Here is a 17,606-nt window from a genome sequence, read left to right on the forward strand (position 1 = left end):
CCTACATTTGTATCTTTGGGGTAAATACCCAGTAGTGCAATTGCTGGGTCGTATGGTAGCTCTATTTTCAACTTTTTGAGGAAACTCCATACTGTTTTCCAGAGTGGCTGCACCAGCTTGCATTCTGACCAACAGTGTAGGAGGGTTCCCTTTTCCCCGCATCCCCGCCAACATCTGTCGTTTCCTGACTTGTTAATTTTAGCCATTCTGAGACTGGTGTGAGGTGGTATCTCATTGAGGTTTTGATTTATATTTCCCTGATGCCTAGTGATGTTGAGCACTTTTTCATGTGTCTGTTGGCCATTTGGATGTCTTCTGCCCATTTCTTGACTGGATTCTTTGTTCTTTGGGTGTTGAGTTTGATAAGCTCTTTACAGATTTTGGATACTAGCCCTTTATCTGATATGTCATTTGCAAATATCTTCTCCCATTCTGTCGGTTGTCTTTTGGTTTTGCTGACTGTTTCCTTTGCTGTGCAAAAGCTTTTTATCTTGATGAAGTCCCAATAGTTCGTTTTTGCTCTTGCTTCCCTTGCCTTTGACAATGTTTCTAGGAAGAAGTTGCTGTGGCTGAGGTCGAAGAGGTTGCTGCCTGTGTTCTCCTCAACAATTTTGTTGGATTCCTGTCTCACATTTAGGTCTTTCATCCATTTTGAGTCTATTTTTTGTGTGGTGTAAGGAAATGGTCCAGTTTCATTCTTCTGCATGTGGCTGTCCAATTTTCCCAACATCATTTGTTGAACAGACGGTCTTTTTTCCATTGGACATTCTTTCCTGCTTGGTCGAAGATTAGTTGACCATAGAGTTGAGGGTCCATTTCTGGGCTCTCTATTCTGTTCCATTAATATATGTGTCTGTTTTTGTGCCAGAACCATACTCTTGATGATGACAGCTTTGTAATAGAGCTGGAAGTCTGGAATTGTGGTGCCACCAGCTTTGCTTTGCTTTTTCAACATTCCTCTGGCTATGCAGGGTCTTTTCTGGTTCCATACAAATTTTAGGATTATTTGTTCCATTTCTTTGAAAAAAGTGGATGGTATTTTGATAGGGATTGCATTAAATGTGTAGATTGCTCTAGGTAGCATAGATATCTTCACAATATTTGTTCTTCCAATCCATGAGCATGGAACGTTTTTCCATTTCTTTGTGTCTTCCTCAATTTCTTTCATGAGTATTCTATAGTTTTCTGAATACAGATCCTTTGCCTCTTTGGTTAAATTTATTTCTAGGTATCTTATGGCTTTGGGTGCAACTGTAAATGGGATCAACTTCTTAATTTCTCTTTCTTCTGTCTTGTTGTTGGTTTATAAAAATGCAACTGATTTCTGTGCATTGACTTTATATCCTGCCACTTTACTGAATTCCTGTATGAGTTCTAGCAGTTTTGGGTGGAGTCTTTTAGGTTTTCCACATAAAGTATCATATCATCTGCAAAAAGTGAGAGTTTCACTTCTTCTTTGCCGATTCAGATGCCTTTTATTTCTTTTTGTTGTCTGATTGCTGAGGCTAGGACTTCTAGTACTATGTTGAACAGCAGTGGTGATAGTGGACATCCCTGCCGCGTTCCTGACCTTAGGGGAAAAGCTCTCAGTTTTTCCCCATTGAGTATGATATTCGCTGTGGGTTTTTCATAGATGGCTTTTATGATATTGAGGTATGTGCCCTCTATCCCTACATTGTGAAGAGTTTTAATCAAGAAAGAATGCTGTACTTTGTCAAACGATTTTTCTGCATCTATTGAGAGGATCATATGGTTCTTGTTCTTTCTTTTATGAACGTATTGTATCATATTGATTGATTTGCAGATGTTGAACCAAATTTGCAGCTTTGGCCCAGTTTTTAATCAGGTTATTTTCTTATTGTTGTTATCAAATGTGTCTTTTGTTATGTATTCTTCTAGTTTGAGGTCTTTTAATTCTCTTGACACTGTCATTCATAGAGCAGAAATTTTTAATTTTAATGAAGTCTAACTTACCAATTTTTTTCATGGGTGGTTGTTTCAGTATTATATATAAAAAGTCATTGTCCTACCCGTCATCTAGGTTTTTTTCCTATATTATCTGCTAGGAATTTTATAGTTTTGCATTTTACATCCACATCTATGACTCATTTTGAGTTCATTGTAAAGTGTGTAAGGTCTGTGTCTAGATTTATTTACTTTTTTGCATGTGGATGTATAGTTGATCCAGCATCATTTATTGAAGAAATGATCTTTGCTCCATTTTATTGCCTTTGCTCCTTTGTCAAAGATGAGTTAACCATATTTATGGGGGTCTATTTCTGGGTTATTTTGTTCTGTTGATCTATTTGTCTGTTCATCAGTACATTATTTTGATTACTGTCGGTTTATAATAAGTCTTGGAGTCAAGTGTATCAGTCCTCCAACTTTGCTGTTCTCCTTTAATACTGTGCTGGCTGTTTTGCGTCTTTTGCCTCTCTATGTAAACTTTAGAATCAGATTGTTAATATCCACAAAATAACTTGCTGGTATTTTGAATGGGATTGCACTGGGTCTATTGATTCAGTTGGGAAAAACTTACAACTTGACAATATTGAATCTTCCTATCCACGACCATGGAATATCTCTCCATTTATTTAGTTTGTCTTTTATTTCATTCATCAGAGTTTTGTAGTTTTCCTCATATAGATCTAGTACATGTTTTTGTCAGTTTTATACGTATTTCATTTTGGGGGTGGTAACATAAATGGTATTGTGTTTTCCATTTCAAATTCCACTTATTCATTGCTAGTATATAACAAAATGACTGACATTTGTATATTAACCTTGTATCTCGCTCACTTGCTATAATTGCTTATTAATTCCAGTTTTTCTGTCAATTCTTTTGGTTTTTCTCCATAGACGATCAGGTCATCTGAGAATAGAGACGATTTTACTTCTTCCTTCTCAATCTGTGTACCTTTTATTTCCTTTTCTTGCCTTATGCCTAGCTAGAACTTCCAGTATGATGTTGAAAATAAGTGATGAGGGCTGTATCTTGTATCTGATCTTAGAGGGAAAGGTTTGAGTTTCTCTTCATTAAGTATGATGTCAGCTGCCAGTTTTTTGTCATAGTCTTTATCAAGTTGAGAAAGTTCCCCTATGTTCCTTGTTTACTAAGTTTTTACCATGAATGAGTATTGGATTTTGTCAAATGCTTTTTCTGCATTTATTGATATGATCATATGATTTTTCTTCTTTAACCTACTGATATGATGTAATACATTAACTGATTTTCAAATACTGAACCAGCATTTCCTACCTGTAATAAATCCCATTTGATCATGGTGTAAAATTCTTTTTGTATATTTTTGGACTCAATTTGCTCTTTTACTGTAACATTTTTCTCTGGTGTTATTAGGGTAATGCTGTCCTCATTGAACAAGTTAGGAAGTAAGTATTCCCTCTGCTTCTATCTTCTAAAAGACACTGTACAGAACTGGTATAATTTCTTCCTACATGTTTGGCAGTATTCACCAGTGAACCCACCTGGACCTGCTGTCTTCTGTTTTGGAATGTTATTAGTTATTGATTTAATTTCTTTCATAGATATAAACCTCTTGAGATAGTCTATTTCTTCTTGTGTGATGTTTGGCAAGTTGTGTCTTTCAAGTAATTTGTTCATTTCACCTAGGTTATCAAATTTGTGAGCACAAAGTTGTTTGTAGTATTCCTTTATTATCATTTTAATGTCCATAGGATCTGTAGTGATGTCCCATCTCTTATTTCTCATAGTAATTTGCATCATCTCTCTTTTTTTCTTAACCAGCCTGGCTAGGGGTTTATCGATTTTACTAATGTTTTCAAAGTGCCAGCATTTTGGTTCATTAATTCTATTTATTTCCTGTTATCAATTTCATTGATTCCTGTTCTAATTCTTATTTTTTCTTCTCCTTACTTTGGATTTAATTTGCTCTTCCTTTTCTAGTTTTCAAAGGTGAAAGTTTAGATGACTGATTTCAGATCTTTCTTCTTTTTTAATATGTGCATTTAATGCTATACATTTTTCTCTCATCATTGCCCTTTACTACAGTGCACAAATTTTGATGTTTTTTATTTTCATTTAGTTCAAAAATAATTTTGAATATTTAAATTTCTCGAGATTTCTTTTTGACTCATGTGTTTATTCAATCAACAAACATTTTATTGAGCTTCTATCCTGTACTAGGTACTAAGGATACAAAGTTGAATAAAACATTCTTCCTTCAGGAGTTCTTTCTAGTAGAGTAGAAGGATATGGGAACCACTAAATATAATGAAATATAATAATAAATACATAATTGGGATAAGTATGTATTATTCTGGGGAGAGAGATGAAGGAAAATTACATCTGTCCTGGGGAGTCAGGAAATGTTTTATTAAGCTACTCTTACTCAAATGTAACCTAATTTCTTATCTTCTTTGATGGTTTCATGCAGGATTAATTTACTTCTTTATCAATTCTTCCACAATATTTTTAAAATTAAAAAAAAAAATTTTTTCATTCACGTATTCCCTTTTCTTTTTTTTTTTTTTAGGGTACTTTTTTTTTATTATGTTCAGTTAGCCAACATATAGTACATGATTAATTTTTGATGTAGTGTTCAATGATTCATTAGTTGTATATAACACCCAATGCTCATCACAACATGTGCCCTCCTTAATACCCATCACCTGGCTATCCCACCCCCAACACTCCTCCCTTCTGAAACCCTCAGTTTGTTTCCCTGGAGTCCAGAGTCTCTCATGGTTTGTCTCCCTCACTGATTTCTTCCCCTTCAGTTTTCCTTCCCTTCCCCTATGGTCCTCCGTGGTATTCCTTAGTTCCATAACACTTTTGTATTTATCAACTGTATCTGTTATCACAGCTTACTACAATTTATTTTTTTAAGATTTTATTTATTTATTTGTCAGAGAGAGACAGAGAACATGCAGGGGGAGCAGCAGGCAGAGGGAGAAGCAGGCTCCCTGCTGAGCAAGGAGCTTGATGTGGGACTTGATCCCAGGCCCCTGGGATCATGACCTGAGGAGAAGGCAGACGCTTAACCAACCGAGTCACCCAGGTACCCACTACAGTTTGTTTATAACTCTATCATTCACAAGAAATTGTTAGTTTCTTGAAAGCATGGTACAGATCTTCCTCATCTTTGTATTTCTAGGATCCAACAGTGTTCACAATACAACAAAGCTCAGTAAACTTTTTAAATAAGTGTATGCACATATAGATGGATGCATGAGGTAATATATGACATTATTATAACTACTGTATTAGTAAAGCTATATTATTCATCAACACAATAATTTGTGCTGATATTAGAGCAATAACTTGGTGAACATGAAAAAAAGACAGCCTTAATTGAACACATGGATGAATATTAATAAATTAAAATTCATATTTTAAATAATGCATTGTAGATACTCATTTCTATGTATGTCTTGTAGAAATATTTATCCCTATTTGAGCAAATATTTCTGTTTGCAAATGCTTTCTTATACTAAAATTAATAAATAACTACTCTTGTTCATTGCCTAAAGTTGGAGGATCACCTGGTTATATTTGAGGCTAACACAACCATTCGAGGTGGCTATTATAACCCCAAGAAGATGAATTCAGATGCACTTAGAATGACTGCCTTTAGGAAAAGTCCCATAGTTGTGCTTAACTATAAGGTGGAGGGAAATTTAGCAAAGGCTCAAAGGGTAAAACTCTGAACTCTGACATTTTAATATTCTACTGTAGAAAACATGTCTCTAAGCATCATAACACATGCCATTTCTATGACTTCTCTTTGGGAATGGAATTAACATTCTTACACTAACTGGAAATGGTAAATTCTTAAATTGTTAATAGCTTCCCCAGGCTTCTGCTCCTTTGCAGTACATTTTGGCTCCAAATTATGAAAATATTGTGATGTATGCTCATCAGCCTATTATCCTAAATCCCTTCCTACTACTGAAAACTTTTGGACTGAGGATTAAACTATAGGAATCCACTTCTGAGCAAGAAGTATTTCAACATGGAAATCCATTGCATATTTTGTATCTGCTTTCTTGAATACTGACAGATAACACACCTGGATTCTAGGCTTATAAAATCTATTTTGCTAAATACAATGTCATGTTTAGCATACAGTAAATCCTGTCAGTTGTCATGGTTTCAGTGCTGGGGAGGAGGAGTGGTGCTGGCAAATGGTGCCTGTGTAACTAAGTATGTAACGGGAGGTGACACTGAATGGGGAAGGAAGGGGTGGGGCTCAAAAAATAAGGAAAATAGGATCTTGTTACAAGAATATAAATGCAACAACCTTCAAGAAATTAAACAAAGACATGTAGGCAGAGGGAACATAAGGTAAGGAAGTATTCAGATGAAGTAAATAGACAAAATGAAAGCGGACAACAAATTAGAGTCAAGATTTCCCAACCACAACTGCACTGAGGGAAACACCATTTATATGTTCATGGTGCCCATGAGAAAAAACAGATGCTCAGCATAATAAAAGTTTCTCACATATGTCTTCATGAAAATCCCACTGTATGCAAATGGAGATGTGTTATATGTAACTTATGGAAACTTCTGAAAATCTTTAAAACAATATTATATATTGTTTGAAGATACTTGGGTATGTACTAACAGCACACAAAATGTGAAAAGGAAAGATACATACCAATTCTAGGGTAGTGGTTACTTCTAAGGTTGGGTGGGGGTAGTGTTAAACTATGTTTGCAACATTCCATTTCTTTTTCAAAAATGAGACAGATAAAGCAAAAAGTAAACTTTTCATGACAATCTGGGGTCTATTATTTCCTGTAGGTTTGAAACATGTCATAAACACAAAGAAAAATATTTAAAGTTTACATGTGAAATATAATGATCAATGTATTTCAACAACCTCAAAGTAAACACAATCAGTACAAGGTTTTACAGCCTTTTCTTTTTAATACTGCTTGATGAAAACCATTGGTAAATGGTTGAAAGAAATGCCAATTCGGTCTAAGCAACTTGGTAAGGTGGAGAGGTGGTCAAAATCATGCCAATGGGATAAATGACTCTTTGGCGGTCTGGCCAACCCCAGCAATGGAGAGTACCATGTTAGATGAGGGGATGAACTTCCTCTCCTTCAGAAAATTCTCCATAAATGTGTTTTTTTCCTGAGATTCTGATAAGCAACAGACAGTGGTGAGTTCAGAGTTTTATTCCCTGCCAAGTACTTATTTCTTCTGTTAAGTTCTATACCTTGATATTCAGCCAAGCTGGCAAAGAACAGATGTCCTCCACAGAGGGTTGTAAAGCCTGACAAAGACAAGTGCCTGGATATAAGCCCCCCCTGCCACCCCCATGGCAAGTAGTACTGATGGTACTTGTGGGCAGAGACAGCCTGGACTCCAGGCAGGTTGGGCAAAAAGCACCAGATTTCTATGAAGAATCACATCACTACCATTTTTTATTTAATTTCTTTTTTCAAGTGAACAATTTAATCAATCATAACTGTTATATTAGTGTACTTTTGTATGAAGTTTAATAAATGCAGAAAACAAGGAGAAGTTTGGATAACTCCAGCAAATATTAAATAGCAGAGTGTAATAGCACAAAGTCTTTATTGTATTCTTCATTATTGTGTTATTGTCATTGTAACGCATCAGCAAATGAATAAACAAGTTCACTGGTATTGGGCATTTTACCTTCCACCTTGGCATTAAAATAATAATACTGCTAACAATTCCAGATAAACAGCCATAGTTCTAGTGATGTGAATGCACTGAATGTTCCTCTAACTCTCCCCAACTCCTGTTATGAAGGAAAAGGGATGATGTTCCAACTTCTCCTTCCATCTGCTCTTTTCCTATCAACTTTCCAGACTTCCCATGATAATCACTTTAACTGACTGCACATATATAATAATTGGAAGTGGGTCTGTGTGATTTTCCTTGCTCTGCACCCCTAACTACTATCTCTGGGAATGACCATAACTGTATAAACTAGCGTCTCTAGGGGAGTCCTTTATGAGCATTCAGACAAGTGGCTTTGCTTTGGTATGTTGTGGATGCTAGAGGAACCATGAGGTATGAGCCTATGTTGGAGCCCCAGTTACACTCCCCTCCCCGTCAAGTCAAATATTTACCAATGCTCTTTCACAGGCCAAAGAATCCTGAAGTCTGGACCATTAGGATGTTGTGTCTCTAGTCTAGACCCATGGTTTTCACACCATCAGCATCAGCATCATCTGGGAACTTGTTAGAAATGCAAATTCTCAAGCTTCACTCCAGTCCTGATGAATTACAAACTCGGGGTGAGTACCAGCAATCTGTGTTTTAACAAACCTTCCAGATGATTCTGATATTTGCTAAAGTTTGAGAATCATGGATTATTCTCAATTTTGGTCCATCAGACATGGTATAGCGTGAAGAATGTGAATTCTGAAGCCAGACTTTCTGACTTCAAATTCTAGGTCTCCTACTAACTATACGCTACTGCACAAATTGCTTCACCTTTCTGTGCCTCAGTTCCTTATCTATAAAATTAGGCTAATAGTAGTATACCTATTCATGGGATGGTTGTAAGAATTAAATGGATTTTTTAAATGATTATTTATTTGAGGGGTGTGTGTGTGCAGGGGAGGGTGTGTGTGTGTGTGTGCAGGGGAGGGGTGTGTGTGTGTGTGCAGGGGAGGAGGGGGAGGGCAGAAAGAGAGGGAGACAGAATCTCAAGCAGACTACCCACTGAGCACAGAGCCAGATGCGGAGCTGGAGATCATGACCTGAGCTGAAATCCACAGTCAGACACCTAACCAAATGAGCCAACTGGGTGGTCCTAAATGGATTGTTTTAATAATTGTCAGCTATTTTCATGAAGTTAAACAAGAAAGGATGATTTGCCTTTGGCAAACTCCTTTACTTCCCTGAGACACAGTGACTTTACCTGTAAACAGGACAATTATTTCTGAACCACTTGTATCACTGGGCTGATGTGAAGACAAAATGAGAAAATGTGTAAGTCCTTTGTAAACTGAAATAGCTATTTAAGACAAGGTAGCAAATATATGCCACATTCACCATGATAATGATTTTCCCCTCATCCCTCATCAGGTGCAGAGTAAATCCAATAAATTGTCTCTTTCAGTTTCTCTCCACCAACTGATCATTCTACCCATTTTTTAGAGAGCACTCAATTCATACTGAGAGCAGCTGTCACAGTCGACAAGGTATTTTTCTAGTGTCTTCTGTAGTACTTCTTTAGATACCAGACATCTCTCTCTTCTCTAGTGACATCATTCTTGCTAAATAAATGTTTGTTATTCCCCCAGTGGTTTCCATCTGAGTTGGAAATATGCCATAGTTAGCAGCATGACTTACTTGTTGATATCCTTCCAAACTCTATATATAGAGTAACTATACTGAAGACACATTACAAAAACAACCATCCATTGAGCAACTATTAGGAACAAGGTACTGTGCTAAGGCTCCACATACTTCCTTTCATTCATTCCTCAAAACAACTCCATGAAGCAAGTACTGTGACTACCCCTATTTTATAAATGAGAAAAACAACTTTACCAAAGCTTTTCAACTAGAAAGATCCCTTTGATTCCAAGAGTTTTTTTTCAATGGACCCACCCTGTAGAACAAAATCATCTTGTCCTGGAACTCTTCTGGCACTTTGAAAACTGAACACACCAAGACAAGGACAGAGACAAATGAACCAGCTTATCTCACATGCGTCTCAATAAGAAAACCTGTGTCTGGGTGGGGTTCGAGTGACATTTTAAAAATGCTCAAGAAGCATTTCATTTTTCTCTACTCACTATCTTTGTCACCACAAAGATCAGGACTGTGCTTCAGAAGGCCACCTAACTTTCCCTAAGACCAAAATCAAATTACCACTCCTATCACATTACACAGTTATGGTTGTTCTGTTTAAACTTACCACACTGATTTATTTGTTCCCCACCCCCAACCCTAGGGCACATCATTTTTAACCAAAAATTGAAATGATATCACTTGTCTATTCAAAAACATCTTTTACTGACTTTCTTTTATTTTTTTCATATGTCTTTCATCAGTGAAAGAGGTCAGTATGCAGAATGACTCGGAAAAGCCTAAATATCCACAAAATCTTAAAGTTTATTTAGAAATGTAAGCTATATAAGAGAATTCCATTTACTCATAATGTCATCTTAGGATATAAGAGCAAATGTCCAAAGATCACCAAATGGGTGTTTAGAAAAACCTACAACTGCAAACATTTAAATAGAGCCAAAAGACCTTTCAACCAACCTCTTTACCTGACAGATGCCATCTCTGAGGGCTTTTCGAGTAGGCTCACTCATGCTCCTTCAACTGGTAGAAGCAATACTTAAAACTCGTTTTTTGCTTTGCTTTGTTATAGTGCCTTGACAAACAAATCTATGTAGTTTCCCAACCATACAGACCTGAGAATTGCCCTCCAGAAATATTTGAATACATTAATTTGCTGACTCAAATGCAAATGAAGTGTAATTTAGTGGATCTTTTCATCCCAAACCTGAAATCTGTTGAGGTTCAAGTGCATTTGCTTCAACTTTTGAAAAAGATTTTGTAAGGATCCTTAGCTGTTACCCATTGATGGTATGAATTTATGGAGTGCTAGTCTGGATGAAAACAGCATTATAACATAAAATGCATCATTAATACTTTAAAACCCAGTATGATTTATATTTATATAAATAACATAAAGGAAGCCAATTAAGCCAAAGTCACTGGAGTGTAAATAACATAAAAACTTATTGTTCTGTAAGCTACCGAAAATACACTAATAATGAAAGTATTTATCATATGTCTAAAAACCAAGCAGGTAATAGTGGGTTAAGTAGACTTCGGGGGAAAGCATTTTTATTTTTCTGACATCTTTTAATGCAGGCCCAACATTTTCATCGACTCAGATCCATTTAAAATGTGACATTATATCTGAAAGTTGCCTTTTGTCCATTTGAGTAATTAATAATTTAAGTGTAACAAGGACATCTTGATTCAAACACTTTGTAATCTGACTAGGAGGATATTTAAAATTCATTACAGTACATTAAACTTGCAGTGAACAGTTAGCTTCATTGCAAAATAAATAAATGGCTAATTTGCTTTGATCAGCAGAAATTCTGATAAAATCAGCAAAACACCAATTAAAATGTGAAAAATGTCACCTACCATAGTTATTCTAATGGAACATGGACTTAAAGGAAGGAACTGATTCAATGTTTATTTTCATACCAGCTGTGGCTTCCAAATGTAAATCATTTCACTTTTTGCTAGTATAGCTAGCTCCTCTGTGGCCCCTGCTTTGATCCTATGGTTGAACAATCTGTATTACATAACAAGGCAGCAACTGGGGTTGCTGTTGAATTCCTTTAATTTTCTGGCAAATCATTGTTTCCTCTTAATGTTTTACCAGTCTTCTCATTTCAGAGAGTACTGCTAACTAGTTGAGAGCAAAAGCTATGGCCAAATGATCCACAGTCCTTTCCTGCACGTGTGAGCACTCCTAGGTTGAGGCAGTCTCTCTTGGAAGAATCATGACCCTTTGATCATCTTGTCATGTCAGTCATGTTAGTCCATCAGCACAACATTGGCTGCTATCTGTCCACAATAATTCAGATTTCTGTCACAGCATGGCAAATTCTAGTTCAGTGTGTGTTTATTCATTCCTAGTACTTAACCTAGTACCATATACCTGGTGGGTGCTCAATAAATGAGCCCTGGAAGGACTGAGGAGTCCTACCTGTCAGTGTCTTTCAGTAAATTCTATGGCAGGTGCTTGGGCCTCTTGATCTCAGGATCCAGAAATCAATTCTCACCTCCACAATGCCTCTAAAATAAAGGGAATAATTGTGTGAGAAAGGAAAATACTGCTCATTGCATGTCCTGTTTATGGAATTAAAAAAAAAAAAGAACAAAAGATAGAATTGCTTTGAATTGCAAGATGGATTTTCTTTCTTCATCTGCCTTTTCTTCTATGTAGGCAGTTTTTTCTAGACAGAAACCATGAATTCATTTCTAACAAGCACTGTGGAATCTCTATCAGTTCTGGCCACTTCAGAAATCAGTAACAGGAAAGGAATATGTAAAAATGAAAATGATTGTGCTCTATCGTGGGTTCTGTTTTCTTTTGAATTTTTAAAAAATGTTGTTTCATCATCTTTTCAATAATTACATGCAATAGATATTTAAGAAGAAATGTTATGATGAGACACTCAGCGTGGAACGTGGCCCATTTGCAAATGCACTTGTTCATTAACCAATTAGGAGATGAAGCCTACATTTAAGCAAATCCACAATTCAAAAACCCCCAAATTAAATTTAAATACCTCAGGGCAACCCATAATGAGTTTAAAATTAAGTGAAATAACAGGAATTTTACTGAGTTCAAAACAACTAATTGTTGGAAGCTGCTTTCACTCATTTGAAGTTCTGTCCAATTACTGCCATTGCATTTCATACCTTCAATTTATATCTTGCCATACGAGTTTCCTTTTAATAATAGGGGATGGGCCAGTCCATTTGCCAGTAAGATGAGTTCTGCATGTATGCCTTAATATATATAATGCAAAACTCAACCTTGAATATGTGCATATGAATTTAAGACTGTATTTATATCCTTAAAGAAAAGTTAGACACATGATCTTATCTGCAACTGGTCATTTGTTTTCATTTAATTAGAAAGCATAATGGCGTAATGAAATCAGAAAGGTCTTTGTACTGACTCCAGCTACCACCCTCCATCATCACACATTTGCAGCGATCTTAGGCAAGTACCTTCACCTCTCTAAGCCTCATCTTGCTGTATTTCTAAATTGGGATAACGATACACCTAACTGACAGAATTGTTGTGAGAACTGGATGATCATAAATGTAAAGCATGTAGGATAATGCTTGGTACATAGTAATCACTCAATAAATTCCAACCACTACAATTAGTCACTACCATGCCATATTAAAAAAAAAAAAAAAAAACACCAGGCAAATTAATAAAATGCAGGGTTTTGAACCTCAAAAGGGTTGCCAGATGTAGCAGATAAAAATGCAGGGTGCAATATTTGGGGCATACTTACACTACAAAAGCATTCACTATTTATCTGAAATTCAAATTTAATGAGGGCATCCTGTATTTTATCCGGCAATTTAGTGCTTAAGTTCTGGTACTTAAAGACCTTAAAATTTCATATTTTCCTTTAAATATTTGGGAATCAAGCAAAGGGCAGGTTAGAAGTGAAATGTTCAGATTACTGCCTTAATTTGTCACTTCACTTTGGGCACAGAGACAGAAAGTTTCCACTGTCACTCTGGATGTCCTTGGGACACCATGACATGCAATCAACATCACCTGTGCTAGCTGATAATTCAGAGTATATGATGCCCTTGTTTATAGCATCTTCAATTCCACAGACATTTTTACTTGACTAATTCACTGTTTCATACCAGGCAGGGGGTAGGGAGGAAATCATTCAAACTAAATGCTACTCTGAAGTTCAGTTACTTGGCTGGAAAACACCAGATAAATTGATAATTGCAAATGGTCTGAAATTTCAATGATTTTTTTCCACTTCAACAAAATCTATTGAGCACACCCAAATAATTTAAAAGTGCTGAAAATAAGCAGTATTGGGGATTAATGAAAGCAATATATTCACTCTGTTGCATTTATTATATTTAAATTATAGTACTCCCACTTGAAGGAATGCAATGAGGTTGAAATGAAGCAATTTTGTTGTTAAATATTGTCATTTAGAATAAAATGCATGTGACTCTGGAAGAGAAACAGCACACAGTGTTGTTTTTTCTGTTTATCCTTAGTTATTTTCAAGTAAAGCAAGAGAAAAAAAATGTAGTAACAAGGAAGTCTTATGTCCCAATGATCCCACAGGATATTGACCAGACTTGGCACAAATTGCTTGGGATGTGAGAACTAAGGAGGCAAAGACAAGAGCTCAGATCCCAGCAGCTCCTTCTGGGGTTCAGCTAGGAGTGGCTCTTCTTGCTGGTGGATTGGCTCTAGGCTAGTGTCTCTAAAAACTGGGGGGGGTGGGGGGGTGAGAAATAGAGATACCTGGACAACAGGACATTCTCTGGGGGCATAGAACCTATCCTCATAGAACACATTTTCTGGTAGAGGAGACAAACATAATTTGTACACCAGATGATGATAAGTGTTACAAAAGGAAAATGGGTTTTTTGGCTGTGTAACTTTAGGCAAATTACTTATCCTCTCTAAGCTTCAATTTCCTTATCTGCACAATGGGAGGTAATATCTACTATGCAGGGTCTTTGTGAGAAGCAAAGAGGATGGATGCAAAGTAGACACAGTTCCTGGAGAACAGAAGCTGTAACTGTAATCGCTTTATTACTATTATTTTTGATTTTGTAGTTTTATTACTATTATTTTCATTATTATTTTTTCTGCTTTATCTTGTTAGGAATGGAAACCAAAAGTATAGCAAAGGTAGAGTTGCCAGATATAGTACAGAACACCCGGTTAAATTTGAATCTCAGAAAAACAATGTATAATTTTTTAGCATAAGTATGTCCCATATAATATGCAGAACATGCTCATGCTAAAAATATCATTTATTGCTTATCTGAAATTCAAATTTAACTGCGCATCCTGCATACCATCCCCGCCCATTTTATAAAAATATAAAAAATAGGGACGCCTGGGTGGCTCAGTTGGTTAAGCATCTGCCTTCAGCTCAGGTCATGATCCCCTGGTACTGGTACTGAATGTCACATAAGGCTCCCTGCTCAGTGGGGAGTCTGCTTCACCCTCTCCCTCTATCCTTTCCCTGTGCTTGTGCTGTCTCTCTCTCATTCACTCTCTCTCTTTCAAATAAATAAAATCTAAAAAATACATATATAAAATAACCCTAAGTAAAAGGTCCCTTCCAGAAAGTCTGTCAAAATTAAAATCCTTCTGAATCACGTTCCTCTTTCCTACTATTTTTTTCTGTAATGTCGACATTTTCTTAATTTCATTTTCCTTTTAAGTTAATGTGTGTCATAGCAAATTCCTTATCAGAGTAAAGGTTCACAGTGCTAATATCCTTGGGACAGCTCCATATGCCTTAGAGAAGACTCTTGCATACAAGGCCACTAGAAGTGCCTTCTTGTCTGTAAGATGGGGTGCCAAATAATGGTGATCTAGCTTACAGTACAGTGCAATGGCCTTCACTAAAGTGGGGAACTCAGTGTGGAGTGTGGAAAATGCACAAGAAAGCTATTATTGTTATTTTTCACTCATTCATTCATCAAAAACTCACTGAGTTACTTTGACAGGGCAGGCACTGTTTGAGGCATTGAGCATATAGCAACGAGCAACTCTCAGCTTGTTGGAAGGTTCCATATGCCACAGGCCCTACCCTCATTAAACTTACCTTCCACTGGGGAAAACAAACAAATAAAAATATTGTGTCAGATGATGATAAGTGCTATGGTAGAAAAAAAAGAAGGGTGTGATTAGAGAGTGAGAGAGTTGTTATTCTCAATTGGGTGACTGAAGAAGGAAGGCAGCTCTGATGAGTGACAGTTAAGCAGAATCCTTAAATGAACTTAGGGAGCAAGCCACAGGATATTGGGGGAAGAACAATCTAGGAGGACGGAAGAGCAAATGCAAATCTCTGAAGCAGGTGAGTAATTGACAAGTCACAGAAAGACCATTATTGATGAGACTGATCAGGAAAACATATTTTTATTTCCATAAGCCAGTCTACCTGGAAATACTGGCCTCTCATAGACCTCAGGATCACATTTACAGCCCAACTGCAACCACTGCTTACCAAGTTTACACTGACAATCCCCCTGCATGTGTCCCAAAGTCTGAGAAAGTGTCACTTTAGAAGACTATTCTTAAGGGAAGCAAACCCTTTTCCAGCTGATGCTACTGCCTTTACCCATCCTCAATGATACTACAAGTTAATTCTCCCATAGCCACCTAAAAGTTGTACTAGATATAGGACCTTACAATGGGAGGAGAGCTCCTAGCTTACCTTGTCCAGCCCATCTTTGCTTTCTATGTCAGCCATTTTTCTTCTTTAGCTTTTAATTTCTATCCTTTGCCATATTAAGTGATTGATATAAAATTCTGTCCCTTCAGGTGGCAAATATAAAACCTGACCTCTGGCATCTGTCCATTATCTCTATTTCTTAGTCATCAGGCAGTGTGTGTACCTTGGTAAGACAACCTTCAGGAGAAATCTAGATTATTTAAAACCTTTTAAAAATGCAGCTTAACTAGTTTTTCAGTACCTTCACATTTTCTTCCCCTAGAGCTCTTTTTTTTTTTTTAATAAAGATTTTTATTTATTTATTCATGAGAGACAGAGAGAGAGAGAGGCAGAGGGAGAAGCAGGCTCCCAAGAGCAGAGAGCCCGATGCGGGACTCGATCCCAGGACCCTGGGATCATGACCTGAGCCGAAGGCAGACGCTTAACCATCTGAGCCACCCAGGCGCCCCTCCCCTAGAGCTCTTAAAAGTGCTTTCAAGGATAGAACAGGATTATTTAAAATAATCAAATTCATTTTTAATATGCCAGCACTATATTAAACTGGTTCTGGGATTCAGTAATTGTATCTCACTCTTAAGTAGTGTAAACATTTCTTTCATTTACTTTACTTTGTTCTATATAAACTATAGAAATCAATTCCAGTAAATTAACATGTTAGGATCTATACAGTCAATGCTGTAAAGGCTTCTTAAAGTTCTTTTTATTCTTTTCAGTAAATATTTTATCATTGTTGTGGTGGGTAGAATAGATACTAGGACATTTTTCCTGTGGCTCCTTCTGCCAGAATGAATCCTGATACCTCTACAATACCAGGCATAAAAAATTCTCTCTGACAGAGCTTCTGAAAATTTAGTAGGAGCCGTTGAAGACCTGGGAACCATGGTTCCTTGAACTTCCTACACAAGGACTTGTTTATGACATTTGACTGCTTTTTATCAAGACTTCTGAACAATATCCAGTGTTACTGACAACAAAGGAGCTCACTATGGGGAAAGAGTCATTCAGGTTATAAGTTTCCTAAAATGAATCCTATACTCCTAGTATGCAAAGGTGAAGAGTGTATTGGTAAGTTATGGGTGCTAGTCATCCTTTAAGGAGGAGAAGCCTTCTCTACCTCTTGCTAGGACGCACTTCCCCGACCCTAATACTTATCAAGAGTTTCCATTTCTATGAGAAATGACCACCATTTCCATTTCCTTGGAATGAGACCCCTGGTTACAGCTTCTGTTATCCTCAGATCTGACTTTAGTTCTCAAAATGGAAGTCATAAAGAAATAGAAACAAAAACAAAAAGAAAGCATACTCTCAGCTAGATCTACCAGGCTGGTATTATCTAGGACATTTGACTTACAAAGAGTCATACTGCATCTCTGCTCTATAGAAGCACCACCCTAGAGAAGCACCAAATTCCCACTATAAATCATCTATCTTAAAAAAAATTTTACTTGAAAGTGGAAGTGCTCCTGAACACTGAATTTTATTGCACTGAAGATGAATCTCAACCTCCCAGAAGTTCTTTCCATCTCACAATAAAAATTAGATGCAGAGCATCAAAACAACAACATCATCCCCTCCCACCCCCCAAAATACCAAAAGTAGAATGGT

The 17,606-nt window shown here is 36.7% G+C and overlaps 1 long non-coding RNA gene across 5 annotated transcripts in view; it reads right to left on the minus strand.

Moving 5' to 3' along the window:
• The window catches only part of LOC118003095, a 307,841-nt gene that overhangs the window by 212,088 nt on the left and 78,147 nt on the right, over positions 1–17,606 (minus strand). For 3 of the 5 annotated variants that reach the window (XR_004677270.1, XR_004677269.1, XR_004677266.1), the window contains one exon: positions 11,265–11,814. This is a non-coding gene — a long non-coding RNA (uncharacterized LOC118003095). Of the gene's footprint in view, positions 1–11,264; positions 11,815–17,606 lie in introns of those variants that run through there. The other 2 variants (XR_004677268.1, XR_004677267.1) reach the window with 1 other exon arrangement.

Source organism: Mirounga leonina, unplaced genomic scaffold (assembly GCF_011800145.1).
Source record: "Mirounga leonina isolate KUSES-001 unplaced genomic scaffold, KU_Mleo_1.0 Mir_91, whole genome shotgun sequence".
NCBI classification, from domain to species: Eukaryota; Metazoa; Chordata; class Mammalia; order Carnivora; family Phocidae; genus Mirounga; species Mirounga leonina.